Source organism: Pan paniscus, chromosome 3 (assembly GCF_029289425.2).
Source record: "Pan paniscus chromosome 3, NHGRI_mPanPan1-v2.0_pri, whole genome shotgun sequence".
NCBI classification, from domain to species: domain Eukaryota; kingdom Metazoa; phylum Chordata; class Mammalia; order Primates; family Hominidae; genus Pan; species Pan paniscus.
Window position 1 is genome coordinate 40,808,208 of NC_073252.2, and position 16,809 is coordinate 40,825,016.

General features: G+C 44.9%; 1 protein-coding gene across 12 annotated transcripts in view; it reads right to left on the bottom strand.

The window, feature by feature from the left end:
- RBM47 (RNA binding motif protein 47) overlaps positions 1-3,904 on the bottom strand; it is a 206,833-nt gene extending 202,929 nt beyond the window's left edge. For 4 of the 12 annotated variants that reach the window (XM_063603538.1, XM_063603537.1, XM_003832210.7 and 1 more), the window contains exons 1-2: positions 3,763-3,899; positions 3,447-3,605 (exon numbers count right to left, since the gene is read on the bottom strand). The gene's annotated coding sequence lies outside the window, so the exon portion shown is untranslated. Of the gene's footprint in view, positions 1-2,379; positions 3,693-3,762 lie in introns of those variants that run through there. The other 8 variants (XM_008957588.5, XM_055111295.2, XM_008957579.4 and 5 more) reach the window with 8 other exon arrangements.
- Between the last annotated feature and the right edge of the window lie 12,905 nt (positions 3,905-16,809).

Here is a 16,809-nt window from a genome sequence, read left to right on the forward strand (position 1 = left end):
ATTACTTGGAGCAGTAATGTTGGGACCAACACACACCTTTTATGATATTAAACCAGAAAATCAGCATCATCATTAAGACACAGAGACTGTTCCCAAGAGGGAAAGAAAATATATCTCCTAATCAGGCCAGTAGCTGAAACACTGCAATATAACCTGTAGCTTGGAATCACGGTGACAAGCACTTAAAGCTGCATTTAATGTCTTCATTGTAACTTCATCAAAGTTTGGCACACAAATTCTACCTTTATTCTAAACATACCCTTTTTTCTAAGTCTCATGAATCCCAAACTTAAACCCTCTTCAGAGTTTTTTTTTCCCCAGAATTATGTATCTTCCGGGATAACCTAATCACAGTTTCACTTGAGCCTGGGTCCAATTTTAAGAAAATCTCCCTCCCTTCATGCTTATATCCACTCCCCTGACCTTTTCTGAAAAATCAAGAGACTTAAGATGTGGAGGCGGAAACTTACCGAAATAGCCAAATGCTTTTCTATAGCAATGAAAGCTCAGTCATTTGGGACATGATTTAATCTTGAGCTTCAGAGCAGAATTTGAAAAGCAAATTAAATCCTTTTGTAAGAAAATAATTTCATCTTAACCCAATCTTTTAAAAAATCATTACTTAGAACAGTAAACCAAATAGTCTAATATGAATGTTCTTATCATGTGAGGAAAAAAATGAGTAGTCTTTAACACTAGTTAGAGCAAGTCTATAGAACACGTGTCCAGAAGCATGTAGTTCCCTTGCTTTCTGTCTTTATTTCATCCTCAGTATCACTACTGCTTTGGGCAGAATTCTTTCAAAATTTAATTTAAAGCAGCACAGTGGGGGAATCAAAAATAAATATGTTGACTATTAAAAATATAGAGATTGGTAAAAAAAATGATGATGATGAATTCTCAATCCTACAAACTTCTGTAAACGCAAAAACCAAGAGGAAGATAATAAATCTTTAATAATTGATTGATATTCAGAATATCTTGATCTAATTAATTTAAAGCATGGCCTACCTAGCCAGGTAAAGGACGGCAGAGCTAGGCTTATTTCTTCATTTGACACATACTGAAAGTTAATAATGAAGCTAGGTGCTTGGGAAATTTCTGAGACCCCATCCTTCCAGCATGCAATAATTAAGTCAAAGAGGCCAACAGTGTGTATATCAGAACAAGGTGAAGGGTAAAGCAGACCAGAAAAAATTATTAAAAACCAAACCATCTCCTCCTTTCTTTTTTTCCTTCTGTTTTCCTTTCAGACTGGGTTGATTTTAGTTCCCTCCAAGACTTCAAGTCAGCGCTCTAACAAAGATCATTGTTTAAATTAATAGCAACACAAACTCCCACAAAGTGATCTCTTCTTATGCTCTAGGTTGAGTACTTTGGTTTATCTAGAGGTTGTGTGTTATGCCGCTGACCACCTTTCACCTTTTAGAATCGGCACCTGCAATTCTCAAATGCTCTGGATCTAATTGCCAACCTTTTGAGCTCAAAACTTCGGCAACCCCTTCATGTTGGGTTGTCAACCCTTTGCTTTCCCTCCCCTGAGAAATTCGTATGACCTTGCCTTAAAACTTTTAAAGAATACATTTTTAAATCTATATTCCTGCTAAAGAAAACAGTGAGTCATTAAAATACCACCAGAAAAAAAAAAAAAAAAAAAGGTTTGATTTTTAGTTCAGGTCGGTAATGGCCTGTAAGTACCTTGAAGATGGTATCTTCCTATCACTTATGCCTTGGGACAGTACCCAAGAGTGGCTGAACTTTTACCTAATTAAAAAATGAGTCATTTATTTGAAAAATTCCACTTCCATTTATTTTATCTGATTTCTTAAATATCCGGTCAACTGCTAATTTGTCAGATGTCATAATTCGTCAGTCCTACCCTTTTCTACAGGCTGAATTTTTAATTTGAAATAACTACACCTCTACCGAGTGTTACTTTCAGACGTAAATTACTGCAGGAAGACCCCCCTCTGCCTTGGTTAACACTTAAATGAGATGCCTCCTGTCCAGGACGCTTCCTCAGTCTCACTGTAATAATCTGAGTCTAAAGTCACCTGTGCTTCTGGGCGGTCCAATCACGTATTTTCAAGAGTGAAAAAAAAATCAGTTTCTTTTATGGGAAAAGATTCATCACTACAGGAAACACGATGGGACTGACTGTATATGATTATCTGCCTTCCCAGAGGTTGACCCTTTTAAAACCGTTTTATAAACCCTTTATTTCCCACTAAATATACCCAGAGACAGAAGATGAGTGATAGCATGAGGGATAAGGGCTAAAGAGAGAAGAATAAGAAAAAATATATACACTTCAAAAATTGGGACCCAAATGTAAGATTAAGGGACAATAGTTAGAAGGACTACCAAAAACCACCTTACCTTTCCTTGTTAAGTTTTTGGAGCCGCCCACTTCAGAAATTAACACCATTCACAGCCCAGGAGCAACTTAACACAGCTAGGAAGTCACCTACAACATCTTCTCGTCCGCCTTCTTTTTAATGCAAAACCAAAATAAGGAGTGTCCAGCGACTCCCCACCGCGCCGCTTAAAGCAACAGAGCGTTTTAGGCTTAACTCCCAGGCTCTGGGAATTCCAGTGGGTCAGAATTGCTTAACCTTGGAGACTTGCAGAGAGAAAGTCTCCAGGAGGACCGCTCCCCAAACCCTGGTTTCTCTCTATCCCAAGCTGCACATTCCACAGTGGAAAGCGGGAGCGGCGACCCGAAGGCAGCGAAGTTCTCTCGGGCTCAGCTCCCGAGGCCGGGAGCGCGCGGCGGTTCCACCCGCAGAGCGGCGCCGGGTCCCGGCTGCGTGGGGCGCTGCGCACGGGAGCGCTCAGCGTCTAGTCTGCGGGCCCTTCCCGGTTCCCTTCCTCTCTCCTCCCGCCGCCCGCCCCCTGCCGAGGCCATCCGCCTCACAGTAGCAAGGTTGTCTCTCCTCTACTCCCTTCCCTTAAACTCACCAAACCAGATTTTTACTCCCAACACCGGCAACTTCCCGTAAATCTGCCCTGAAATTTTATCCTGCTGGCTGAGCCTCCCCTGGCTAAAGGCCAGTGCCACATTCCTGTTGTTTTTTAGGAGCGCAGATACCTTTGCTGAAGGTTCAAAGAAAATCGGCCTTGATGGCAGAGACTGGGGGACTTGACCAGACGGACTTCTCTCCCCGCCCCAAAAGTCACATGCCTTTCAGACACCCAGAAGTGGCACCTGCTCCACCTGGGGGCATCTGTCCGAGTCAGACGCTCGGCCCCCTTCGGGCTGTTCCGAGAAACCCAGCCAGAACCACGTTGGAGAAATTAGGAACCTGCTGTTGAATTTCAAGCCGATCGGAACCGCCCTGCTCCCTTTCTTCCCCCCATAAACAAGTCGCTGGACGAGGTGGGATCTCTGCGACCCCCGCGTGCCCGGGGAGAGCTCCCGGGGCGAGCTCCCGGGGCGTCCTTACCTGGGGCCGAGCATGGCTTGGCCGCGCGCAGGCAGGAGCGTCACGCGGACGGGGCCCTGACCTTTGCCGGGGCCTTCGCAGCAGGGCCTGGGGCCTGGGCGCTGCTCGTTCAGAAGTGGCTCATTTTAATGCGCTCTGACCTAGAGTTACGGAGGGTTTCTAGAAAGGGAACAAAAAAACACTGCATTTAGAAACAGCAGCCAAGCCCTCGCTTCACCTTGCCTGCTCTCTGGGGAGTTGGCTCGAACCCCCACCCCATCCCAATTCCCAAGAAACCCAGATGTCCGCAATCCGCGCCCCACCCCCTTCGCCTTACCTGTTTATACAAGAGTTAAGGAGCCTCCCGCATTTCAGTGGAGCGCTAAGCCTGTTTGTAGGCGCGGAATGGGCCAACAGGAATCGAATTCTGTGACTAAACAAACTAGAAGAGGAAGCAGGCACCACCAGGAACCTAAAACAGAGTTGTGATTTCGGGTTGCAGTGTCATTCAGCTGAGGGGAAAGAAAAAAATACCGGGCTACTTTAGTGAAAGAATGTTCCAAAAATGGTTCTTTGCTGGTTGAGTTAACACATGCAAAGAGCTTAGAACGGTGCCTAGCACACAGTGTTAGCTGCCGTTATTGTTGTTGTTATTCTTCTTATTATTATTTACATTATGGCTTTTTTCTGAAGAAGGGGTGTGTGGTCAGAGTTAGACATGGGCTGTAGCCCCAGCATTGCCACTCACCAGCTGTGAGGCCATGAGCAAGATATTTAATCTCTCCCAGCCTCAGTTTCTGGAAGATTCTAACGATGGGATTTTTACAAACAGTTTTCATTCATTGCTGACAGTCTTGAATACAATGGGAAATAAAGTCCCTGTAAAGGGTAGCCAACTGAATTTCATCTCACTTAAAAGTTACAAGATTGACAAGAGAAATGGAGATAAATTTGCCTGCATTCCATGAAGCTCACTAACGGGAAGGAAATTCAGGGCCCAGCAATCACCCATCTGCTGTGCTTAATTCTTATTTGTATTTTGGCACTTGACCTGGCGTCTAACCCTGGGATAGTTACTTATCCCAGACTGGGCCGGACAAATAATGACCCTTGCCGTTTGAAAAGCAGTATGAAAGAGAGGGAAATGATTTTGAAACTCCTCATAAATATTAAAAAGTGATTATTGAAGGCTAAAATGTTATCAGTGCCTCCACCCTTTATCCTCCATTTAACTTCACATTTAAAGAAAGAAATCATAATCCCTTTCCATTAGTGAGGCCCTTTTTACTTTATGGAGCACTTTCACCCTTCTTACTTTATGTGATCCTTACAAAATGATCCTATGAGCTATTTTGTCCCCATTTTGCAGATGAAGACACTGAGATCACACAGGTTAAGTGTAAGTCCAAGGTGGTGAGGCCAGGACTGGTTCTCAGTTCTAGTTAATTTTTTTTTTAAGTTGAAAAATCAAACTGGATTTATTAAAATATATATAAATAACCCTCATTTTTCTTTATTTCATCAGTATTGGAAAGTTAAGTGAAAATTAATTAAAAAGTAGTAGTCCTAAGAGAGAGAAATAAAGGCTGAAGGGGTATCAAGAAAACCATAAATTTAAAAAGCAGCATTTGCCACCTTTGGGAAAAATGATGCCTTAAAACCAGCAAAGCATTCTGGAACATTTTAAATCCTTCTGATCTTTTATCTTCTCATGAGGCAAAATTTAACCCAGACAAATTCAACATTTCCTGTGTTTTAGGTTCATTGTTTGTCAATACCAGCCAGCATGTACTGTGAACAGCAGGCAGTGGGAACTCTCTTAGCTAAGTTCCCTCACCAGACCTAAGGGTTGACGCTGCCAGGCACAAACAACGGCTCCACCCCCTTAAGACAACTAAAAAACCCAGCTCCATATTAGCCTGAAATTTTCTTTTCTTTTCCAGAAGTATCTGGATTATGGCCTCAAAAAAGGCTCGCTGTCACAGACTGTCTGAGCTGAAGGATTCTAGAGGGGACATTCTCGCTGGGCACGGTGGCTCACGCCTGTAATCCCCACAATTTGGGAGGTCGAGGCAGGCAGATAACCTGAGGTCAGGAGTTCCAGATGAGCCTGGCCAACGTGGCGAAACCCCGTCTCTACTAAAAATACAAAAATTGGCTGGGCATGGTGGCAGGCACCTGTAATTCCAGCCACTCGGGAGGCTGAGGCGGGAGAATGGCTTGAACCTGGGAGGTGAAGTTTGCAGGGTGCCGAGATCGCGCCACTGCACTCCGGCCTGGGCGAAAGAGCAAGACTCCGTCTCAAAAAAAAAAAAAAATACATAAATACATAAATAAATTTTAAAAATGATAAAAATAAAAGAAATTTGTAAGTGTGGAGGTCAGTGACTCCAGATGAACTGGAACTGGAGTCAGGGAAAACTCCTGCTTGAGGAGGCTCAGGTTCCACTTCAGGAAGTGAGTCCTCATCTCAAAGAGGGTCAGTTACCCTTTTTCAGATGTTGCCTGCTCCTTCTTCAGTTTTGCCCACTGACACCTATGAAATGGGTATATCCTTTCTTTCTTTTTTTGCACTCCATATCCGCTGGAGAAATGGGTATAATTCTTGTTCCTATTTCTCACTGCCCTCCCCAGGAACATGACAAAAATAAAATAGATTTTTCTAAGTGGCAGGCTATAGCAAAACAAATGTGAACTTTTATGATTTCTTTTTTGTGGCTAACCTTGGCGCCTGTTTTATTATTATTATAATTATTTTAATTCTTAGGCCCACTCCATTTTCCTGGGGCATTTTAGTTTTCTAGACCCTTGTCTTTTACTTTCTGTTTTCTTCTTTTCCTTCTGCCTATGAGGCAATGTTCCGGAGTGAGTGCAAACAGCATGAAAATTAGTTTCCAATAGATTTGAGTTTGAATCTCAATTTTTTCTCTGAGCTATGTGATGTTGGACAAATTGCTTAATCGCTTTGAGTTTTAGTGTCTTCATTTATAAATTAATAACAGCTATCTTTCTGGATTTCTTTTTGTTTGTTTGTTTTTTCTGAGATGGAGTCTCACTCTATTGCCCAGGCAGGAGTGCAATGGCACAATCTCGGTTCACTGCAACCTCTGCCTCCCAGGTTCAAGTGATTCTCCTGCCTCAGTCTCCTGAGTAGCTGGGATTACAGGCGCGCAGCACCATGCCCAGCTAATTTTTGTATTTTTTTTGTTAGTAGAGAGGGGGTTTCACCATGTTGGTCAGGCTGGTCTTGAACTCCTGACCTCGTGATCCGCCTGCCTCAGCCTCCCAAAGTGCTGGGATTACAGGCGTGAGCCACCACGCCTGGCCTTTTTTTTTTTTTTTTTTTTGTGACAGAGTCTCGCCCTTGTTGCCCAGGCTGGAGTGCAATGGTGCGATTTTGGCTAGCTCGAACCTCCACCTTCCAGGTTCAAGCGATTATCCCAAGTAGTGGGGATTACAGGCATGCACCACCATGCCCAGCTAGTTTTGTATTTTTAGTAGAGACAGGGTCTCACCATGTTGGCCAGACTGGTTTCGAACCCCTGACCTCAGGTGATCCACCCGCCTCAGCCTCCCAAAGTGCTGGAATTACAGGCGTGAGCCACTGCAGCACCTGGCCATCTCTCTGGATTTCTACAAGAGTTAAATGAAAGCTAAAATCTCAGCATGGTCCTTGGCACATAGAAGTTACTGAAGAAATGGTATTTCCTTTTGAATCTGGAAAGAAACCTGCTCCACAGCTCACAAAGAATTGTCTTTCCCATGCTTAAGTCTTAGATCAAATAACACTATCTAACACACCCTCATCAAGAGAGGTAAGCCACAATAGAAAAATAACCAGTCATGTGCATACCATTTGCACTCATGGGCATAGCATGTACGTAGCATTTCCAATGATAAATTTATTATCACTCATCACAACTGTGAGAGTTAAATATGGATAAGGCAGGGCTGGGCACAGTGGCTCACACCTGTAATCCCAGCACTTTAGGAGGCCAAGGCAGGTGGATCACCTGAGGTCAGAAGTTCAAGACCAGGCTGGTCAACATGGTGAAACCCTGTCTCTACTAAATATACAAAAATTAGCCGTGTGTGGTGGCGGCTGCCTGTAATCCCAGCTACTCTGGAGGCTGAGACAGGAGAATCACTTGAACCCTGGAAGCAGAGGTTGCAGTGAGCCGAGATCGCACCATTGCACTCCGGCCTGGGCAACAAGAGCGAAACTTCATCTCAGAAAAATAAATAAATAAATAAATAAGTGGATAAGGTACAAAACAGTTGTATCACCCCATGGTTCAGATTAGGAAAGTAAGGTTCTCAGTAGTTGCTATAAGTTGCAGAGCCAAGTTTTATTTTGTTTTTGTTTGTTTGTTTGTTTTTACTGCTTTTCACTATTCCACACTACTGAAACTATAGAGATGGGGTCTCATCATGTTATCCAGGCTGGTCTCAAACTCCTGGGCTCAAGTGGTCTGGCTGCCTTGGCTTCCCAAAGTGCTAGAATTACAGGTGTGAGCCACCGCACCCAGCCTGAACCTAAGCTTTCTATTGTGACTGGTGATTATTTCTCTCAACAGGTATTATTCAGAAAAGAAATCCTTTTTTTTTTTTGAGACGCAGTCTTGCTCTGTCGCCCAGGCTGGAGCACAGTGGTGCAATCTCGGCTCACTGCAACCTCTGCCTCCCGGATTCAAGAGATTCTCCTGCCTCAGCCTCCCAAGTAGCTGGGATTACAGATGTGCACCACCATGTCCAGCTAATTTTTGTATTTTTTAGTAGAGACAGGGGTTTCACCATGTTGGCCAGGCTTGTCTTGAACTCTTGACCTCGTGATCCGCCCACTTCGGCCTCCCAAAGTGCTGGGATTACAGGCATGAGCCACCACGCCCGGCCAGGAAATCCTATTTTAATCCAGAACATGCAGCTTGACCAGAGAGACCTCTCATCCCCACAGTTTCTAAAGCCTCCACTTTCCCCATAGGGTGGCCACACCCATAGAAGCTTGTTCTAAAAAATATTTTTGTTTTCAATTTTAATATTAAACTCCCACTAAATCTAATATGTGCAAATTTAAGACGTTTTATTCCAGGGCACTCTTTAATCCAAAGGATTTAGCCCAGGGCCTACCCCTAGAATGCAGTAGCCAGCCCATAGGATGAGGGAGAGCCATTCAGAACTCATTTAGAAGGGAGTCTGGGCTGTTGGTTTCCGTGCCACACCATAGGAGGGCCCCTGACTGAATTTTAAAAATGTACTGAGTTCACAGAAAAGGGAATTAAGTATAGCAGGGGTTCACTTCGAACATTAATCTCAGAAGCCAAATCCTTCATTTTGAGAAAGGCCTTCAATGCAAGGAGTCCCTTGACCTTCGTTCTTGCACAAATAGCTCTGCCAAAGCCTGTCCCGCTGAGATGGAGGGAGCACTAATGTAAATTATAGGCTCTTAAAGGCCCACTCAAGACCACGGAATGATTTTGTTATGGCAACAAATGCTGTTAATTCCTCTGTATCCCTTTAAGACTTATTCCCTACCAGAGACGATCTGCAGATTTCTTTCTATTTTATAATGGAAAACAGCCCCACCTAAGAAGCCCAATCATTCAGCAATAACTTATCAGAAAAGATTGCCAACATAAAATTGCTAACATTTATTAAGTGCTTACGGAGTATTTGCCAGTCACTGTGCCACACACTTTACATGTATTAACTGTGTAATCCTCACAACAAGCCCATGAGCTAGAGATTGTTGTTAGACCCATTTTATACAGAAAGAGACAAAATAAGTGACATTACTGAGTTCCCACAACTAGAAAGTGGCAGAGTTGGGGTTTAACCCAGACTTTCTGGCTCGTGAACCTGTAACCCTAACCATGGCCTCCACGGCCTCACAAAAAATGCCATATGTGTCCATGATTGTGTTACAAATGTTGTGTGTATTCGAGTAGTGGTATCACTAGTGTCAAGAACACTGCCTGGAACATAATGGGCACTCAACAAGTGTCCATTGAATGAATGAGCAAATGTGGATGTACATTTAAATGTTATGATCTCAATATTGAGAGGTGTGTGTCAAGAAAGGGTATAGCTCATCTAGGATTTGAGGGTTACGAACACATTTGAGAATGATTAAAAGTGTGTTTTCAAAAATATGGTTAAGCCAGGCACCGTGGCATGCAGCTGTAGTCTCAGCTACTCAGGAGGCTAAGGTGGGAGGATTGCTTGAACCGAGGAGTTCAAGTCTAGCCTGGGCAACATAGTGAGAAACCATCTCTAAAAATGTGTGTGTGTTGGGACAGGGAAGGTTAAGGTTTTAATTTGAAATATACTGCAGGGGATGATGATTTTATAGGACAGAATTAACTGCAGATGTGGCCAAATTTACTGACTATAAAATCTACATCAAAATAATGTGAACATTCTTGCCTCTGCTTCTATTATTTTTCTGCTTGGAATACCTTTGTGCCACCATCTGTCTGTCGCCTATATACACTTAATCCTCAAGAACACAGGGCTGTTCTGGGCTGGGTGCGGTGGCTCACACCTGTAATCCCACCACCTTGAGAGGCTGAGGCGGGCAGATCACTTGAGGTCAGGAGTTTGAGACCAGCCTGGCCAACATGGTGAAACCCCTTCTCTACTAAAAGTACAAAAATTAGCTTATAATACCAGCTATTCAGGAGGCTGATGCAGGAGAATGGCTTGAACCCGGGAGGCAGATGTTGCAGTGAGCCGAGATGGCACCATTGCACTCCAGCCTAGGCGACAGAGGGAGACTCAGTCTCAAAAAAAAAAAAAAAAAAAAAAAAAAATTAGCCAGGCAGGGTGGCACCCACTCAGGAGGCTAAGGTGGGAGGATCGCTGGAGCCTGGGAAATCAAAGCTACAGTGAGCTATGATTCTGCTACTGCACTTCAGCCTGGGTGACAGAGCTAGACTCTGTCCCCCAAAAATAAATTAAATTAAATTTAAAATAAATAAAAATTTAAAAAGATCACCATCTGTTCCCACACAAAGAAATAGTAAATGTTTGAGATGATGGATTTGATTCGGTAATTACACTGATTTGATCATTACACACTGTATACATGTATTGAAATATCACAATGTATCCCATAAATATGTACAGTTATTACGTGTCAATCAAAAACAGTAAAGAAAAAAAAACACGCACACACACAGTCTGGAGCCAGATGCCTGAGTCTGAATCCCATCTCTGCCACTTACTGGGTGAGTATGGGCAATTCACTTAGCCATCCAGGGCCTTTAGACTCTTCAGCAGTACCCACTTCCTTGAGAGTATTAGGAGGATTCCACGTGTAACTGTAGGTGCAGTCTTGAGAACAACACCAGACCATTATAAGCCTCATCTAAGTATTTTCTGTTATGATTATTCATCTAAACATCCAGCCAATGTTTCAACCAACATTTTTCAAGCATCTACTATGTGTCAGGTTCTGTGCATCATGCTGAAGGTAGAAAAGTAAATGAGCTGGCCAGATGCTGTGGCTCATGCCTGTAATCCTAGCACTTTGGGAGGCTGAGGTGGGCAGATTACCTGAGGTCAGGAGTTCGAGATCAGCCTGGCCAACATGGTGAAACCCCATCTCTACTACAAATACAAAAAAATTAGCCGGGCGTGGTGGGGGGTGCCTGTAATCCCAGCTACTCGGGAGGCTGAGGCAGGAGAATCACATGAACCCAGGAGGCAAAGGTTGCAGTGAGCCATTGCACTCCAGCCTGGGCAGCAAGAGTAAAACTCCATCTTACAGAGGAAAAAGAGAGAAAGAAAGGAAAGAAAGGAAGGAAGGAAGGAAAGAAAGAGAAAGAGAGAAAAGAAAGAAAGGAAGGTAAGTAAATGAGCTATGGTTCAAGGAAGTTAGGTAAGTAAATGAGCTATGGTTCCTGTCCTCAAGGAACTCATATCTTATGAAGGCAGGTAAGCAACCAGCCAATGGTCATATGGTGTGTAAGCCCAGGATGCTGTGTGAGTAGGTATATATTCTTTGTTTGTTTGTTCTGCTTTTGTTTTTTGTTTTGGGGAGTACTTATATATTTTAACCTAGGCTTAAAGGGCCACACTTGGGGAGAGCTGAGAGTCTTGAAGGTTGCCTACAAGCTAGCGAGGCAAAGAAGAGGAGAAGTGCATTTCAGGTGAGCAAAAATCACCAAGGAACAAAATAAATTGTAGATTAAGGTGTGTAAAGGCAAGGAGTTTTCTATGGCTGGAGGGTTGCATGGCAGTGATGTGAGATGAAATTGAGAGACAGACAGGGGCCAGTTCATGAGGAAAAGTGTCTGTCATGCCAGGGAGTTCAGAAAGGTTTCAAATAAGGAGTGCTGAGATCAGATAGGCATATCCATCAGAGTCCAGGGTAGTGGCAAAGTAGATGGAGAAGAGAGGATTCACGATATATTTAAAAGATGAGAGTCATGGTATCATGGTAAGAGTCAGATAATTGGGGGTAAGATAGAAGACAGCAGAAAATTTGGAGTAGAGATGAGATAATCATTCATTCTGTAAATATTCATTGAACTCCTACTATATCCCAATCACTTTTCTAGACCTGGGGAAAACAGCAGTGAACAAAATAGGCATAAATTCTGTCCTCGTGGAGCTTTCTTCTGTTGGGAGCAGACAAAGAAAAAACAAATAAGAAAAATATAAAGCATGCTTGATGATAGTAAGTACTATGAAGAAAAACAGAGCAGAGAAGGGAATAGAAAAAAAAAACAGAGACAAAATAAAGCTGAAAGCTGATTGCAATATTTCAAAGGTGATAAGGAAAGACTTCCCTGAGAAGGTGACATTGAGAGGAACTAAAGACAGTAAGGGACAGATTAATGCAGATGCTCAGAGGAAGTGTACTCCAGGCAGAGCAAGAGTGTGCTTGGTGCCTTCAAGAATGGCTAGAATGTGAGGCCGGGCGCGGTGACTCACGCCTGTAATCCCAGCACTTTGGGAGGCCGAGGCGGGCAGATTATGAGGTCAGGAGATTGAGAACATCCTGGCTAACATGGTGAAACCCCGTCTCTATTAAAAATACAAAAAATTAGCAGGGCGTGGTGGTGGGTGCCTGTAGTCCCAGCTACTCAGGAGGCTGAGGCAGGAGAATGGCGTGAACCCCAGAGGTGGAGTTCGCAGTGAGCTGAGATTGTGCCAGTGCACTCCAGCCCTGGTGACAGAGCAAGACTCCGTCTGAAAAAAAAAAAGAATGGCTAGAATGCATGTACACCATGGAATACTATGCAGCCATAAAAAAGAGTGATTGGCCAGGCATGGTGGTTCATGTCTGTAATCCCAGCACTTTGAGAGGCTGAGGTGGGAGGATCACTTGAGTCCAGAAGTTCGAGGCCAGCCTGGGCAATGAATTAGTCTCTACAAATTAGTCGGGCATGGTGGTGCACACCTGTAGTCCCAGCCACTCAGGAGGCTAAGGTGGAAGGATTGCTTGAACCTATGAGGTCGAGCCTGCAGTGAGCTGTGATCATGCCACTGCACTTCAACATGGTAACAGAGCAAGACCCTGAAAAAAACAAAAAAAGAACAAGATCATGTCCTTTGCAGGAACATGGATGGAGCTGGAGGCCAGCATTCCTAGCAAACTTAACTCTTTGCCACTGTGTCTGGTATTCTCAACAAATTATCCAGAAAACCACTAGTCATTTATCAGGTTTACCACCAAAAGAGAAACGTATCTGCCATCTCTTTTCTGGTTCAATCATTTTATTTTATAGGTAAGGAAACAGACCTGGAAAGATAAAGTGACTTCTCCGAAGATTAACCAGCCTCTTTCTAAAAGGCAGTGTCAGGACTCAGACATCTGACTCTAAATCAGTGTTTCATTTAGTCTTCACATCCTGCAGGAACAGAACACCAAATACTACATGTTCTCACTTATAAATGGGAGCTAAATAACGAGAACCAGTGGGCATAAAGAGGGGAACAACAGACACTGGGGCCTGCTGGAGGGACATGGGAGAGGATCAGGAAAAATAACTATTGGGTACTATGCTTAGTACCTGGGTGACAAAATGGTCTATACACCAAACCACTGTGACACGAGTTTGCCTGCATTAACAAACCTGCACCTGTATTCCTGAACCTAAAATAAAAGTTAAAAAAGAAAAGGCTTTGGGTGGCTCACTCCTGTAATCCCAGCACTTTGGGAGGCCGAGGCAGGCAGATCACGAGGTCGGGAGATGGAGACCATCCTGGCTAACACGGTGAGACCCCGTCTCTACTAAAAATACAAAAAATTAGCCGGGCGTGGTGGCGGGCGCCTGTAGCTCCAGCTACTGGGGAGGCTGAGGCAGGAGAATGGCGTGAACTCGGGAGGCGGAGCTTGCAGTGAGCCAAGATCGTGCCACTGCAGTCCATCCTGGGCGACAAAGCGAGACTCCATCTCAAAAAAAAAAAAGAAAGAAAAGAAAAGGCTTTGGGAGGCCGAGGCGGGCAGATCACGAGGTCAGGAGATCGAGACCATCCTGGCTAACATGGTGAAATCCCGTCTCTACTAAAACTACAAAAAAAAAAAATTAGCCGGGCATGGTGGTGGGCGCCTGTAGTCCCAGCTACTCGGGAGGCAGAGGCAGGAGAATGGAGTGAACCCAGGAGGCGGAGCTTGCAGTGAGCAGAGATCGTGGCACTGCACTCCAGCCTGGAAGACAGAGCAAGACTCCATCTCAAAAAAAAAAAAAAAAAAAGGAAAGTTTGGGCGCGGTGGCTCACGCCTGTAATCCCAGCACTTTGGGAGGCCAAGGCAGGCAGATCACCTGAGGTCAGGAGTTTGAGACCAGTCTGGCCAACATGGCAAAAGTCCGTCTCCACTAAAAATACAAAAATTAGCTGGGCATAGTGGTGGGCACCTGTAGTCCCAGCTACTCTGGGAGGCTAAGGCAGGAAAATCACTTGAACCCAGGAAGCAGAGGTTGCAGTGAGCTGAGTTGGTGCCATTGGACTCCAGTCTGGGCGATAGAATGAGACTCCCTCTCAAAAAAAAAAAAAAAAAAAGCAGCTAGAAGAGCAGGGCACGGTGGCATATGCATGCAATCCCAGCTACTCAGTTCAGGAGCCTGGGCAACATAGTGAGATCCTGCCACAGTTTAAAAAAATTGGCAGCCAACACAGTGGCTGTGCTTGGGAGGCTAAGGGAGGGAAAGTGCTGGAGTCCAGGAATTCAAGCCTGCAGTGATCCATTACTGTACCACTGCCTCCAGCCTGGGTGACAGAGCAAGACACTCTCTCTTAAAAATAATTAAAAATTTTAAAAATTAAAAAATTTTTGCAAAAATGCATATTAAAAGAAGAGAAAGTGGCCGGGTGTGGTGGCTCACGCCTGTAATCCCAGCACTTTGGGAGGCCAAGGTGGGCGGATAATGAGGTCAGGAGATCGAGACCATCCTGGCTAACACGTTGAAACCCCGTCTCTACTAAAAATACAAAAAATTAGCCGGGTGTGGTGGCGGGCACCTGTAGTCCCAGCTATTTGGGAGGCTGAGGCAGGAGAATGGTGTGAACCCGGGAGGCAGAGCTTGCAGTGAGCCGAGATCATGCCACTGCACTCCAGCCTGGGCGACAGAGCGAGACTCCGTCTCAAAAATAAAAAATAAAAAGAGAGAAAGAAAAAAGAAAGAACAGCTGGAAGGTTTGGGCTGCAGTAGCCAGAGTGGATAGAAATAAGAAATGAGGCCTTGGCGCAGTGGCTTACTCCTGTAATCCCAGCACTTTGGGAGGCTGAGGCAGGCGGATCACCCTGAGGTTGGGAGTTTGAGACCAACCTGGCCAGCATGGTGAAACCCCGCCTCTACTAAAAATACAAAAATTAGCCAGGCGTGGTGGCAGGCACCTGTAATCCCAGCTACTCAGGAGGCTGAGGCACAAGAATTGCTTGAACCTGGGAGGTGGAGGTTGCAATGAGCTGAGATCGTGCCACTGCACTCCAGCCTGGGTAACAGAGCGAAACTCTGTGACACACACACACACACACACACACACACACACACACACACACGAAGAGAAAAAGAAGTAAGAAATGAGGTAGGAAGATAATGGGGCCAAACTGTGTACAGCCTGCTAAGGTTTCTGGTCCATTGTAAGGACTTTGGCGTTTGCTCTGATGGCGTGCAGAGCCATTGAGTAAAATAGTGACCAGTCAGATAGATGCTAGTGGTTTTTTTTTTTTTTTTTAGACGGAGTCTCACTATGTTGCCCAGCCTGGAGTGCAGTGGCACAATCTCAGCTCACTGCAACCTCTGCCTCTGGGGTTCAAGCGATTCTTCTGCCTCAGCCTCCCGAGTAGCTGGGACTACAGGCGCCTGTCACCACACCCGGTTACTTTTTGTATTTTTAGTAGAGACAAGGTTTCACCATATTGGCCAGGCTTGTCTCAAACTCCTGACTTCGTGATCCGCCCGCCTTGGCCTCCCAAAGTGCTGGGATTACAGGCGTGAGCCACCATACCCGGCTGTTTTTGGGGGTTTTTTTTGAGAAAGAGTCCCTTGCTCTGTCGCCCAGACTGGAGCGCAGTGGCGCAATCTCAGCTCACTGCAACCACCGCCTCCCAGGTTCAAGCGATTCTCATGCCTCAGCCTCCCCAGTAGCTGGGATTACAGATGTCCACCACCACGCCCAGCTAATTTTTGTGTTTTTATTAGAAATAGGGTTTCACCATGTTGGCCAGGCTCGTCTCAAACTCCTGACCTCAAGCTATCAGCCTGCGTTGGTCTCCCAAAGTGTTGGGATTAAAAACATGAGCCACCGTGCCCAGACAGATGCTAGTTTTAACAAGGTCACTAGTTCTGAGTGCAGTGTTAGTGCACATAGCAAGGGATCAGAGCAGCAGCAGAGGCACCAGTTTGGACGTCATTGCAGTAGTGCCTGAATTCATCTTCAAACTCCCGAACTTCAAAACTCCCACACATACAGGCCTAGTGAGCCTCATCAGGTGCACCTAGCAGGCAGAAGAATGTCCCGTATGTAGGCACAAGTTTGATGTCTTGGCAGCGAATTGATAGGGCTTGAAGCCAAGAGATCACCCAGAGTGTTGGGTGAACAAGAGGAGGATAGGACTAGGGACAGAAACTGTGTCCTGGCAAAGGGACAAGAGCATATGGAGAAGCTAAGAAGAAAGCGTTAGTCCAGGAAATAATTAGATTCAAGAAGGAAGGTGTGTTTACAAAGTCAACTGAGGCAAACAGTTAATAAGACAAGGATTGAAAATGATCATTTTGTTTTGCAACTGGGAGATAACGGGTGCCCTTGACAAGGGTGGTTTCCGTGGAGTGGTAAGGCTGAGCAGTGACTGGGCAGTGAAGGCGGGAAGACAGCAAGCAAGACAAACTGCTCAACTAATGGGGCCATGAAATGAAGAACAGTGATAGGGTAA